General features: G+C 39.8%; 1 protein-coding gene across 3 annotated transcripts in view; it reads right to left on the reverse strand.

Moving 5' to 3' along the window:
• Nucleotides 1–12,625, reverse strand: part of TENM4 (teneurin transmembrane protein 4) — a 3,040,222-nt gene that overhangs the window by 1,110,621 nt on the left and 1,916,976 nt on the right. The gene's annotated exons all lie outside the window — the stretch shown is intronic.

A 12,625-nucleotide genomic window follows, 5' to 3' on the forward strand; every position in this document is an offset into this window, starting at 1 on the left:
TCGTCTATGCTTGTTGAAGTTTTAAATTTAATATTCACTCAATTCCTTTTTAATATGCAAGAACTCACAGAAACCCACACAGCCTCCATAGGAGAACTAGTATTTAAGCAGTCTCTGCAAAATCATAATAAGGAGGAGGTAAAAGACCATTCCACTGAAGAGCAGATGGAAACAAAGGAGTTTTAGAAATCTCTCTGCATGAATAGAGGATCTGTTATTAAAGGCTATTTTAGGAAGCAAGAATTGAAGAATCTGCTCCTCTCCTTTCCCGTTTCCTGGTTCTTGCATATCCATCAAGGATTCCATCCAATGGGCCCTTTGACACAGCTGGGATAATGCAGGAAATCAGCATTATTCTTAGCTTACTGAATGAATGATATGGTGAAGACTCAAAAGCGGAGTCTCCAAGGGAAATTTAAAAAAGCATGGAAGTTTTAGGTGGGAGAATGAATGACTCAGCACACATGTTAGAAGACTTTCAAGTATTTGGAGGGTTCTCATTTGGAAGGTGTAAAACCAGGACAACAACTCTGAAGAAGATTAGATTTCCTCTTAGGGTTCATATGTAGAAATCACCAAGAAACAAGATTCTTCAGAACTGACATGAGAGAAGAACTTCCTCAATCACATGGTGGAAGGCAAGGAGCTGCCTGTAATGGGAAATACTCCAATAAAGGTGGTGTGACCACTTGGTGGAGATGTAGAGAAAATTCAAGAACTGTAAAGGCCTTTAAAATCCCTGACATCTCAGGCTCCTCTGATTCCGGGACCTGCATTGAATCCAAACGAATAATACTAAAACCATATTTACCATAGTCATTATCATGTCTCTAGACATCTGAGGAGATGGATGTTGTCTTTACTGTTTAGATGGGAGCATCTAGTCAGGAATAGAATCCAGTCACACCAGGAACCAAATGGACTAGCCACTGAGGTATAGCAAATCAGAGTCCCTTAGGGGAGAAGATGAGTCACAGATCATAATCCTCACTGGTGTTGTTACAGTCTCCCTGCACTACATAGCATTGAAATAGGCTGAAAATGTTCTGTCCTTGGGGTGATAAAATATTCCTTGGTAAGCACATAGATTCATTTTCCTAAAGCAAATGAATCACTTGTGCTTTTCTTCTCATATTTTTTATCAACAGGGTAAGAACCCCACCTGTCAAAAAATCTGTCTAAAAAATAAGTGTATATTTCAAGAGGGACTATACAAAGAGTAAACACATGGCAGGTCTCATGCCAGAGGTCAAACCAGGTTCAACATATTTGCATATTTTGATGGGAGCTGTAGAATAAGGACTACCAAAATGTACACTTGTTGTGTCAACCCTAAGGGTCTAAATTTGAACACAAATGGCTTTAGGTATTGAAGGGAAAACTGTTGCCCAAAGTATGAACTCCATCTAATAACTCAATCTTCTATTGTTTCCCTCTTGGGGTTTAGTATGCCCACACTGAGATTTGAATGCTAAATCTAGGTCAAACAGAAATTTGCTCAAGTATTCCCAGTTCTGAGGACTCGGAAGCTGCTGTGAAAACACTTGTGCTGAATGACGGCATTTTGCAGAGGTAATGTGTACTGCATCCATTCTTTGAAAAAATTTTTTTGAGTTCTTTCTCTATGTCAAGTGTTCTGCTGGGCCTAGGAATGGGGAGGATGAGGTATGGGCCCTTCCGTCAACTAGCTCATAATGGTGGGCACACAGATTTACAGTTATATTATTCAGTGTTTTTAGTGCTACAAGAGAGGTATTTATAATGAACAATGGTTATGTAAAGAAAGGAAAAATTGACTATTTGTTCTGTGTATTTGGGGGGAAGGTGAGGTTTGCAGGAAAAAGTTTATCTAAAGAGTTAACATGTAACCTGTAAGCTGGATGTTGAAGTTTATCTTTTCTTATATAGGTGAAAGATGGGACAGTATTCCAGAGAGAAGGAGGAGAATATGCAAATGTGCCATTTGCGGAAAAGTGTATATATTTAGGAAAATGTTAATATGGCTAGTCCATGGGGTTGTATAGGAGACGGGGCTGGGAAGTAGCAGAGAGGAGAGTGAGTCCTTTTTTTTAGAAACACTATCCTTTGTCTATGGGGAGGAAAAACAAATATAAAAAGGTTTTAAAGAGGAAAGAGACATGATCAGGTTTTATGATTTATAAATGTATGTGTCCATACAGGGAGACTGGATTGCAAGGGAAAAAATGGAATCTGGAAGCATGATTAAAAGTTGATTACAAAATTTATAAGTTGGGTAAAATCTAGTGGTGGTAAGCCTATGGAGAAACAGATATTCTCATACACTTTTGGTAGAAATGTAAATTGGTATAACTTTTTGGAAGACAATTTGCTAACATGTAGCAACTTCACTTTTAGAATTTATCTTATAGATATATTCACACACACACAATGTGACATTTAGTTGACAACCAAAATGTCCATCAATAGGGAACTACATTTATACAGTGCAATAGGCCGAAATCATAAAAGCAGAATGAGGTGGATATATACATATAGATATGGAAAAATGGTCAAGGTCTATTGTTAAGGGAAAAGTATGATTTGCAGTACAGGTTATAGACAAACAGACTGGTAGATAGATAGACATAAAATTAGTAACCATCATGTTAAAAATAACTAGAAAAGCTAAGTCAAAACAAACAAACAAAAATATAGTTTGAAGGAAGTGGAGACCTTCCAAGTCATTGAAAAATTATAGGTCTAAGATTCAGGAAAACAAAGAGATTGGGAGAAACAAGCCTGGTATTTGAAGTAGTTTCTTTGTTTTTCTTTGAGACTTGCTCTGTCGCCCAGGCTGGAGTGCAGTGGTGTGGTCTTGGCTCACTGCAAGCTCCGCCTCCCGGGTTCACACCATTCTCCTGCCTCAGCCTCCCAGGAGCTGGGCCTACAGGCACCTGCCACGATGCCCGGCTAATTTTTTTGTATTTTTAGTAGAGACGGGGTTTCACTGTGTTAGCCAGGATGGTCTCATTTCCTGACCTCGTGATCAGCCTGCCTCGGCCTCCCAAAGTGCTGGGATTACAGGCGTGAGCCACCGCGCCCGGCCTGAAGTAGTTTTTTCACTACAAGTGTCTGCTAGTTCTGGAACAGGGATCTAAGAAACTGAGAAATTGTAAATAAGGCTTTCAACAAATTCATGGAACTAATAAGGCAAAAAATAAGAGTTCAGACCCCTCAAGCTAGGGGGTGTCATTGTGATACACCCCTTTAATTCCAGTTGAGGAGTTAAAAAAGTCTATACTCTGGGAGTAAAGGTAAATCAGAAATACATTTGCCTTCCAAGAGAATGAAGTCTAGCTTTAAAGACTAGACAATGTGACTTACTGATTTCAAATTGGATTGATCTAGGCTAGCTACTAAAATTAATAATATTTAATAATATTTATTAATAAAATTAATGAGCCAGAAGCTAATGTATGTATTTTCTGAAAAAATGCATTATACCAGCATATATATATATATATATATATATATATATATATATATATATATAAAACAAGCATAAGAGGAGATGAGCGATAGGACTGAAAATCAGTAGAAACAATACACAGAAGAAACAGGCCTATGGGGGAATGTGGATAATGGAATTGTAATATAGAAACGTTTAAAATAGCTATGCTGAATGCATTCAAGGGATAAAAGATAATAGTAATAATTTCAGCATAAATTGAAAATTCTATAAAATAACCAAATGGAAATTCTAGAGCTTTAAAATACAGACACTGAAATTAAGAAAAACATGGAATTATTTAATAGCAGATTAGAACTGAAGAGAATCAGTGAACTATCAGATTAGATAGAAAAATGTATACAAAATGAAACGGAGATATGAAAGATGAAAAACACAGAAAAGAGTGGATGTAACCTTAAAGATCATGTAGACCACATTCACTGGAGTAGAGATTGGCTAGGTGTCTACCAGACTCTTTCAATTTTCTCCTGGTCATCAAGAGCTGGAATACATTTCCCAGCCTCCCTTGTAGTTGAGTGTGGCTATGTATTTGAGGTTCTGGCCCCTGGAATATAGGAGGAAGTGATATATATCATTTCCAGGCTTGTCCTGTGAAAACATCTTGTCACCCTCCTCTATTCTCTTCTCTGGGATGTTGCTGCCCATGTGACTTTGGATGTCACATGTTGAAGATGGTTAAGTCTCCATTACCCTAGGTTCTTAAATGATTGCATGGATCAGAGCATCTCAGTCCCTGCCTCTGAATGGATTTTACATGAATGAGAAATAAATTGCGTATTATATATAGTTTATGTGTCACAGCATTTAGCATTATTTTAACTAATATATTCTCAGCCATTCTAGGAGTCCTCTTTACAACAATCTTTTCTAAGTCTACTTTCAGAATGAGGATCTACAGTGAAGAAGGATGCCTAACTTTCCAAGACAACTAATTTCTTTTTTTTTGAAAGATATAGCACTTGAAAAAAGTTTTTCCTGATTTCATCTCTTTATGAACTCACTAGACTTACTTATTTATCTGGGACATCTTTCAGAGATATACCTATAGATACTGAAACTAGCCCTCATAAAGAATTTTTATTTTGGAATGTACATTTGAAAGAGGACATGAAAAATTCTCTGACATTATCTAGCTGAATGACCTTGACTGTGTCTTCCTCAAACTTGGTTTCAATCAGTAAAATGACTGCATTAGATTGAATGGATCTCTACCGTCCCTTTCACCTTAGAGAAGGTAAGATGTCCTTTTCATCAATTAGTTTATTCTCTATTGAATATGAAACAGAATATAAATAAAATAATATAAACATATAATGTAATATAATACAACATAATGTAAATCCACATCTATATCCACATTTAGTTGATATGAGATTGAAGATTAGGTCCATATCTGTATAATGAGGAGAGATGATGTTTTATTCACTTATACTCAGAAATTTCCAAGTTCTCTTTAAGGGTCATGTAATCTAGTCTTCCCCTACCCTGCACCCCCTTTCAGACTCTGAAACTTAAATTTCTTCTACCACAGCTCCACCAAATCGACATTCGGATGCTGCTTGAATTCCTCTACTGACGGGGAAGTCATTACATCCTGGGAAGCAACAGTTTATCTCTGAGCAGCTGAGTTCTAAGACTGAAATATTAAGAACTGGATTTGATAATGCCAGACATAATTTGACTATAAGATTGCATGTTCTAATGCACATACATCAGCACAGTAGACATCACAGATAGGGGGAAAATAAGTAAACATATACTGTGTATGCTCACATGCAGTATAAAACATGTACACACAAAACATCCATAGATTTGTTTATATATTTGTACATATTACATAATATCACTTGTTAACCATTTTGACTGTCAGAATATAAAAGTCTTTTCTCAGTATTTTCAATGTAGATAAGACTTTTTTTTATGCCTTTAAGAGCTGTAGAATAAGCCTTTATCTAATGGGTCTTATAGAAAGAGATAAAGATAGTTTTCCATGGTATCTCCTGCTTCTAGTGTTGGTTGGTCCTCCCTACCCATAGATCACCCACAGAGATTTTCTCCTGGATAGGCCACAGGATGATAGCTGGTTTCATGCGGAGTGAAAGCGAAATTGGGCATTTTGGAGCAATCTGTTTTTTTCTCCCATGGTGTAATGAATGAGTTAAATTCATTCTCAATCTTATTTCTGGAACACCATCAAATCTGTATCATTGAGCATAATTTGGGGTCAAAGGCTGTACTCTTACTACCAGGTAAATAACTAAATAATGTGTTTGCAGGTCATTTTGGAGCTGATAAAGTGCCTTATGATGCATTGGTTATTTAATCTTCAAATTACCCTTGAGTTAGGTAAAGCAATGATCCTTATCCGAAATTATAGTTAGGAAGACTGGGCATTAGTTGAGTTAGCAATATCCCCAAGATGACACACCTTTTAGGTGGCAAAGTTGAGTAGTTATGAGATTACTGGAGAATTGCCTACATAATATCAATTCACCCTTTTTAACCTACTAATTGGCCCATTGTTCTGTTTACAATAGCATTGTGTCTAGTCTAAAATATGTGATCTTCCATACTATTTTTCAGATAGGGGTAGACATGTGGCACAGTTCTAGCCAATTAGATGAAAATTGAAGTCCCCAATAAAGGTGTTCATTTCCTGAATAAAAAGACAAAGTCTGGCAATGAAAGGACTCCTTCCTTCTTTCTCTCTAGCAAGCAGGTATGATGCCTGATGATACTGCAACTGCTTTGCAACAGAAACCACAACCATAAAAATACAAGTTATCATAAAATAGCCCTTACTTTAAGACAGACATTTCTAAGCACTTTCTATAGATAAAACTATTAAAACCTTATGCCAATTATTATTTAAAGATATGAAAACTGAGACACAGAAAGGTGATGTAACTTGTCCAAGGTTTCAGAGTTAACAAGTGATAAAGGCAGGGTCTGAACCCAGGTGGTTGGGCTCCAGGGACCATGCTGAGGATGGCAGAAAAGGAAGTGAGAAGAGTCTGGGTCCCTGATGGCATTATGGATCTCCCACACCAGCCCCAGACACCTACCTTTGATTTTACTATATTCAAAAACTATATAACTGTCTTAAGCCAGTGTATCAGGGGTTTTCTCACAGCTGAATAAAGTCCTGGATTCCATTTGGTTTGTTGTGATACGCAGGAGAAGGCCCTGGGCTCTGTGCCAGGTGAGCTTTGTTCAAGTTCAAGCTCTGCCAGGTAACTAGCCATGTAACATTGACAACATTGCTTCAGTTCCCTGGGCTCAGTTTCCTCATCTTTGAGAGAACTATATGAGATTACTTGCTTGGCCTTTTAAAGTCTGCTCTTCTGAGATTCTTCTGAGATTCTTCATGTTTCTCAGGCAGGCTGCCATTTCATATTCTCTGATGTGTTAATTGCTGCATGAAAGGATAGACAGGAAGCAGCGCTTGTTGTGTGCAGGGTCTCTGCACTGAGACAGTCAATGGCAGAGCTGCATCTGAAACTGGCCAGCCCTGCCCTTGTTTCCCACAACCCTGCTGATAATCAGTTTGTTAAAGTCACTTGAGAAACCAACATGCATTGAACATCATACCATTACAGACTAGCTTACCTTATGGACTTAATTTCTCACGATTTTCCCCTAAAACTGTCCGTCAGGCACATGCATGTCTATTTAATTCTGTTAAAAAGCCCTCTACACAATGCCCTGTTATCAGCAATAGGAGGAGTTAGTGAGAGGAGTTTAGCTAAGAGAAGACAATTTTGTCAGGCCAACTACTTATAACCACTAGTAACTTAATTTTGCTCTCAGTAGGTCATTCCTAAGTGATATGGTTTGGCTCTGTGTCCCCACTCAAATTTCATCTCAAATTGTAATTCCTAGTATTGAAGGAGGGGGCTGGTGGGAGGTGATTGAATCAGTGGGCAGATTTCTCCCTTGCTGTTCTCAAGATAGAGCTCTTATGAGATCTGGTTGTTTGAAAGTGTGTAGCACCTCCCCCTACTCTCTCTCATGCTCTCTCTCTCCTGCTACCATGTAAAGATGTGCTTGATTCCCTTTCACCTTCCATCATGACTGTAAAGTTTCCTGAGGCCTCCCAGGCATGTTTCCTGTTAATCCTGTGGAACTGTGAGTCAATTAAACCTTTTTTTTTTAAAATAAATTACCCAGTCTCAGGTAGTTCTTCATAGTAGCGTGAAAATGGACCAATACAGAAAATTGGTACCAGAAAATTGGGGCACTGCTAAAAGATACTTGAAAATGTGGAAACAACTTTGGAACTGGGTAATGGGCAGAGATTGGAACAGTTTGGAGGGCTCAGAAGAAGAAAGGAAGATGTGAGAGAGTTTAGAACTTCCTAGAGATTTGTTGAATGCTGATAGAGATATGGACAATGAAGTCCAGGCTGAGATGGTCTCAGATGGAGATGAGGAACTTATTGGGAACTGGAGTAAAGGTCACTCTTGCTATGCTTTAGCAAAGAGATTGGCAGCATTTTGTCCCTGCTCTAGAGATCTGTGGAACTTTGAACTTGAGAGAGATGATTTAGGGTATCTGGCAGAAGAAATTTCAAGGTATTCAAGAGTTGGCTTGGCTGTTTCCTTTCTTTTTTTTTTTTGAGACAAGGTTTCGCTCTGGCTGTGTCACCCAGGCTGGAGCGCAGTGGTGTGATCCTAGCTCACTGTAATCTCTGCCTCCCAAGTTCAAGTGATTCTTGTGTCTCAGCCACCTGAGTAGCTGGGATTACAGGCATGTGCCACTATGCCCGGATAACTTTTGTAGTTTTAGTAGAGATGGGATTTAATCATGTTGGCCAAGCTGGTCTTGAACTCCTGGCCTCAAGTGATCCACCCACTTTGGCCTCCCAAAATGCTGGGATTACAGGCATAAGCCACCACTTTAGCTTGGCTGCTTCTAAAAGTGTATGCTCATATATGTGAACAAAGAGATGATCTGAAACTGGAACTTATATTTAAGAGGGAAGCAGAGCATAAAAGTTTGGAAAATTTGTAGCCTTGCCAGTGGTAGAAAAGAAAAGCCCATTTTCTTGGGAAAAATTCAAGCCTTCTGCAGAAATGTGCATAAATAAAGAGAAGCCAAATGTTAATAGCCAAGAATATGGAGAAAACGTCTCCAGGGCATTTCAGAGACCTTCACAGCAGCTCCTCCCATCACAGGCTGGGGGCAAAGGAGGGAAAAATGGTTTCCTGGGCCAGGCCCCGGGCCCAGCTGCTCTTTGCAGCTTTGGAACATGGCACCCTGCATCCCAGCCACTCCAACTCCAGTTATGGCTAAAAGGGGCCAAGGTACAGCTCTGGTCATGGCTTCAGAGGGTGCAAGCCCCCAAGCCTTCATGGCTTCCACATGGTGTTGAGCCTGTGGGTGTGCAGAAGGCAAGAGCTGAGGTTTAGGAACTTCCGCCTAGATTCCCAAGGATGTATGAAAATGCCTGGATGTCTAGGCAGGAGTCTGCTGCTGGGGCAGAGCTCTCATTAAGAATCTCCACTAGGGCAGTACTGGGAGGAAATTTGGGTTTGAAGCCCCCACACAGAGTCCCCACTAGGGTACTAGTTAGTGGAGCTGCGAGAAGAAGGTCATTGTCTTCCAGCCCCTAGAATGGTAGATCCACTGATAGCTGTACCGTGTGCCAGGAAAAGCCACGGGCACTCAACGCCAGCCCATGAAAGCAGCTGCAGGGGCTGTACCTGGCAGAGCCACAGGGGTGGAAATGCCCAAGGCCTTGGGAGCCCACCCTTTGTATCAGTGTGGCCTCGATATGAGGCATGGAGTCAAAGGAGATCATTTTAGAGTGTTAATATTTAATGACTACCCTGCTGGTTTTCAGACTTGCATGAGGGCCTGTAAACCCTTTGTTCTGGCCAATTTCTTTGTTTTGGAATGGGAGCATTTATCCAATGCCTATACACCCACTGTATCTTGGAAGTAACTAACTTGTTTTTGATTTTACAGACTCATAGGCAGGAGAAACTTGCTTTGTCTCAGATAAGACTTCAGACTTGGTCATTTGAGTTAATGCTGGAATGAGTTCAGACTTTGAGGGACTGTTGGGAAGGCATAATTGTTTTTTTAAATGTGTGAAGAACATGAAATTTGGGAGGGGCCAGGGCCTGAATGATATGGTTTAGCTCTGTGTCCTCACCAAAATTTCATGTTGAATTGTAATTCTCAGTATTGAAGGAGGGGCGTGGTGGGAGGTGATTGAATCATGGGGGCAGACATCCCCCTGGCTGTTCTCATGAGATCTGGTTGGTTGAAAGTGTGTAGCCTTCTGCTACACACTTTCAACCAACTGCTGCTCTCTTGCTTGCTTGCTCTCTCTCTCTCTCCCTCCCTCCTGCTGCCGTGTAAATATGTGCTTGCTTCCCCTTCACCTTCTGCCATGATTTTAAATTTCCTGAGGGCTCCCAGTCATGTTTCCTGTTAATCCTGCAGAACTATGAGTCAATTAAATCTCTTTTCTTCATAAATTACCCAGTCTCAGGTAGTTCTTTATAGCAGTGTGAGAATGGACTAATACACTCAGAGATGTTAGAGTCACTATAAATAACTATGTTAGTTGAGGTCTAAAAAATTGTCTGTATTAGCCAAATGTCAATAAACCAAACTAAAATGACAGAAATTTCCAGACACATACACAAGTAAGTTCTGGTGATAATGCAATGGAAACTATAAATATTGGATAAATCCTAAATATCTCTTATTCATGAGTTTTCAGGTATTCTATTGCCACAGGTCATTAAGAGTAAACAACATGAATGCAGTTTTCTGATGGGCTTTAAGGATGTGTAGGATCAGAGCCTAATTGAGGGTATTGAACCAGGTTAAAGCTTAGAGATCATTTAGTGCAGAGGTTCTCAACTTTTGCTATGCATTAGAATCACCCAAGGGGCTTAAAAAATCCAAGTGTTCAGGCTTAATCCAAGATCACTGAAATCAGACTCTGTGGGTGGCACTTAGGTGTTAATTTATTTGAAAGTTCCCAGGGGACTCTATGTACAGCTAAGGTTCTGTACCACTAATCTCAGCTAGATTTCCTCCATTTATTCAGGTGAGAGGCTGAGACTCAGTGAGGGAAAGTGACTTGCCTAGAGTGTCAAAGTCATGATCAAGCTCAGGTCTGTTGATTCCTGGGGTCTTTGCTTTCTACCATGTCAGAGCTACCTCATGCCCTGGGAATTCTAGTCTCGGACAATCTCGAGCACATCACGAATTTAAAAGCAGGTATGGAATTGTCTTTGCAAAAGAACAACAAAGAATTTTGACTCAGATGTTTTAGGAATCAACCTGCAACATTTATGCCTACAAAAATCTACTGCAAAAAGAGACAGGCTATTTAGCCCAGTGGCTAAGGAATAAGCCCACTGCATAGCATGGAAGGCCATGGTGGACAGAGAGATAGACAGGGAGAGGAAGGGAGAAGGAATAAGCAAATTACATTTTCTGGATGCCTACTCTGCTGTGTGGGGCCAAATGCTAAATAAACACTTTAATAGATGAGCTAATTTAATTCTTAGATCCTCAATACCAAGCTATTTAACTGGTATGCACAGAAATAGAGGTATTGGTTGTTCAAATATTGAAATACTTTCGTATACATTGGTAAATAGCTGTTGCCCCAACATGTTTGATTGCTCTCCGCTCTACCATTCCTGTTTTCTGGTCACCCTGCTTCTTCTTTAGGACTCCCTTGACCTCTCTTAGTTCAACACCCAAGGAATGACACATGGCACAGGGAAGGACTTCAGACCCTGCTCCAATACCAAGGCCCAAATCCCTTCTGATTACTCAGTACCCATGACTCACAAGTTGTTAAATCTTTTGAGTATCACCTTTGCACACTCCAATGCAGCAAGACACATACAGGATCTGTAATTTTACAGATGAAAAAGCAGATGCACAGAGAGGGTGCATGACTTGTTCAAAGTCACACAGCAAGTAAATGGCAGTCACTCCTGCCACTCCCTGCACTTGAGTCTTCAGGCAATGGCTATGTTTGAAGAATGATGCCCTGTAGGTGCTCGAGAATCAACTGTATACTTCAAGTCTTCATCTCCTTCTCTTTAAAGGCTTAGCATGAAAGCGGGGAAACTACAATAGCAATGCTTTAACTCATTCACGTACAGAATGAACTAGGATGTCTGTAGTGAAGATATCAACACTGCCAGTGGATTTCTTTCTTTTATCTTTTTTAAACAAAAATTGATTTGAGAAGAAGAGAAAGATCATTTTAGCTTTAGCCTGGGAACTTGTCTTAGGGCTTGAGTTTGGATTAAGTCATGTAACTGTATTACCTATATTCACTAACCACCCTCCTCCTCCTCCCCTTCCTGCTTCCAGAATCCCCACTCAGAGACTTCAAAATAGTGATTAACATTCTCAGATGCTGCCAGGCCTGTGTGGCCATTATTCTTTAGTGTGAGAAGCATTTAAACATGAAGAGAGCTAAATAAGTAACATTTACTGCCCCTTTACCACCACTTTCCCACAGAACAATAAAGCTGGAGATAATTTTTAATATTGCAGATTTGGGCTATTTATTCTGCATTGAACTCCACTTTCTTATCCTCCTCAGACTTATAAAGAACGCTAATAAATTCTATAAATTGTAGAATTTTATTAGTAACAGAGAGAATGTGATCAAGAGTTTCTTCTCATCTCCATAAACACTTGGGTGCAAGACTGTTGAGTTCAGGGTTCATCCTATGTGGGGCATAGCACTAGGCAGAGAGAAGATGCTTGGTAAAAGTTGTTAAATTCAATGTTGAATAATAGAATTCTGTTCTGTCAAGGAAGAAGAAAGGGTGAACCAAGATTAAATATGTAATTTCTAGCATAGATACAATGGCAACTTCAGCCTGCATTAAGTCACCTTTTTTTTTTTTTTGAGATGGAGTTTCGCTCTCATTGCCCAGGCTGGAGTGCAATGGCACAATCTTGGCTTACCACAACCTCCACCTCCTGGGTTCGAGCGATTCTCATGCCTCAACCTCCCAAGTAGTTGGGATTACAGGCATGCGCCATCACACCTGGATAATTTTGTATTTTTAGTAGATATGGAGTTTCTCTATGATGTTCAGCCTGGTCTCAAACTCCCAACCTCAGGTGATCTGC

The sequence above is a fragment of the Pongo abelii genome, chromosome 9, assembly GCF_028885655.2.
Source record: "Pongo abelii isolate AG06213 chromosome 9, NHGRI_mPonAbe1-v2.0_pri, whole genome shotgun sequence".
In the NCBI taxonomy this organism is placed as follows: domain Eukaryota; kingdom Metazoa; phylum Chordata; class Mammalia; order Primates; family Hominidae; genus Pongo; species Pongo abelii.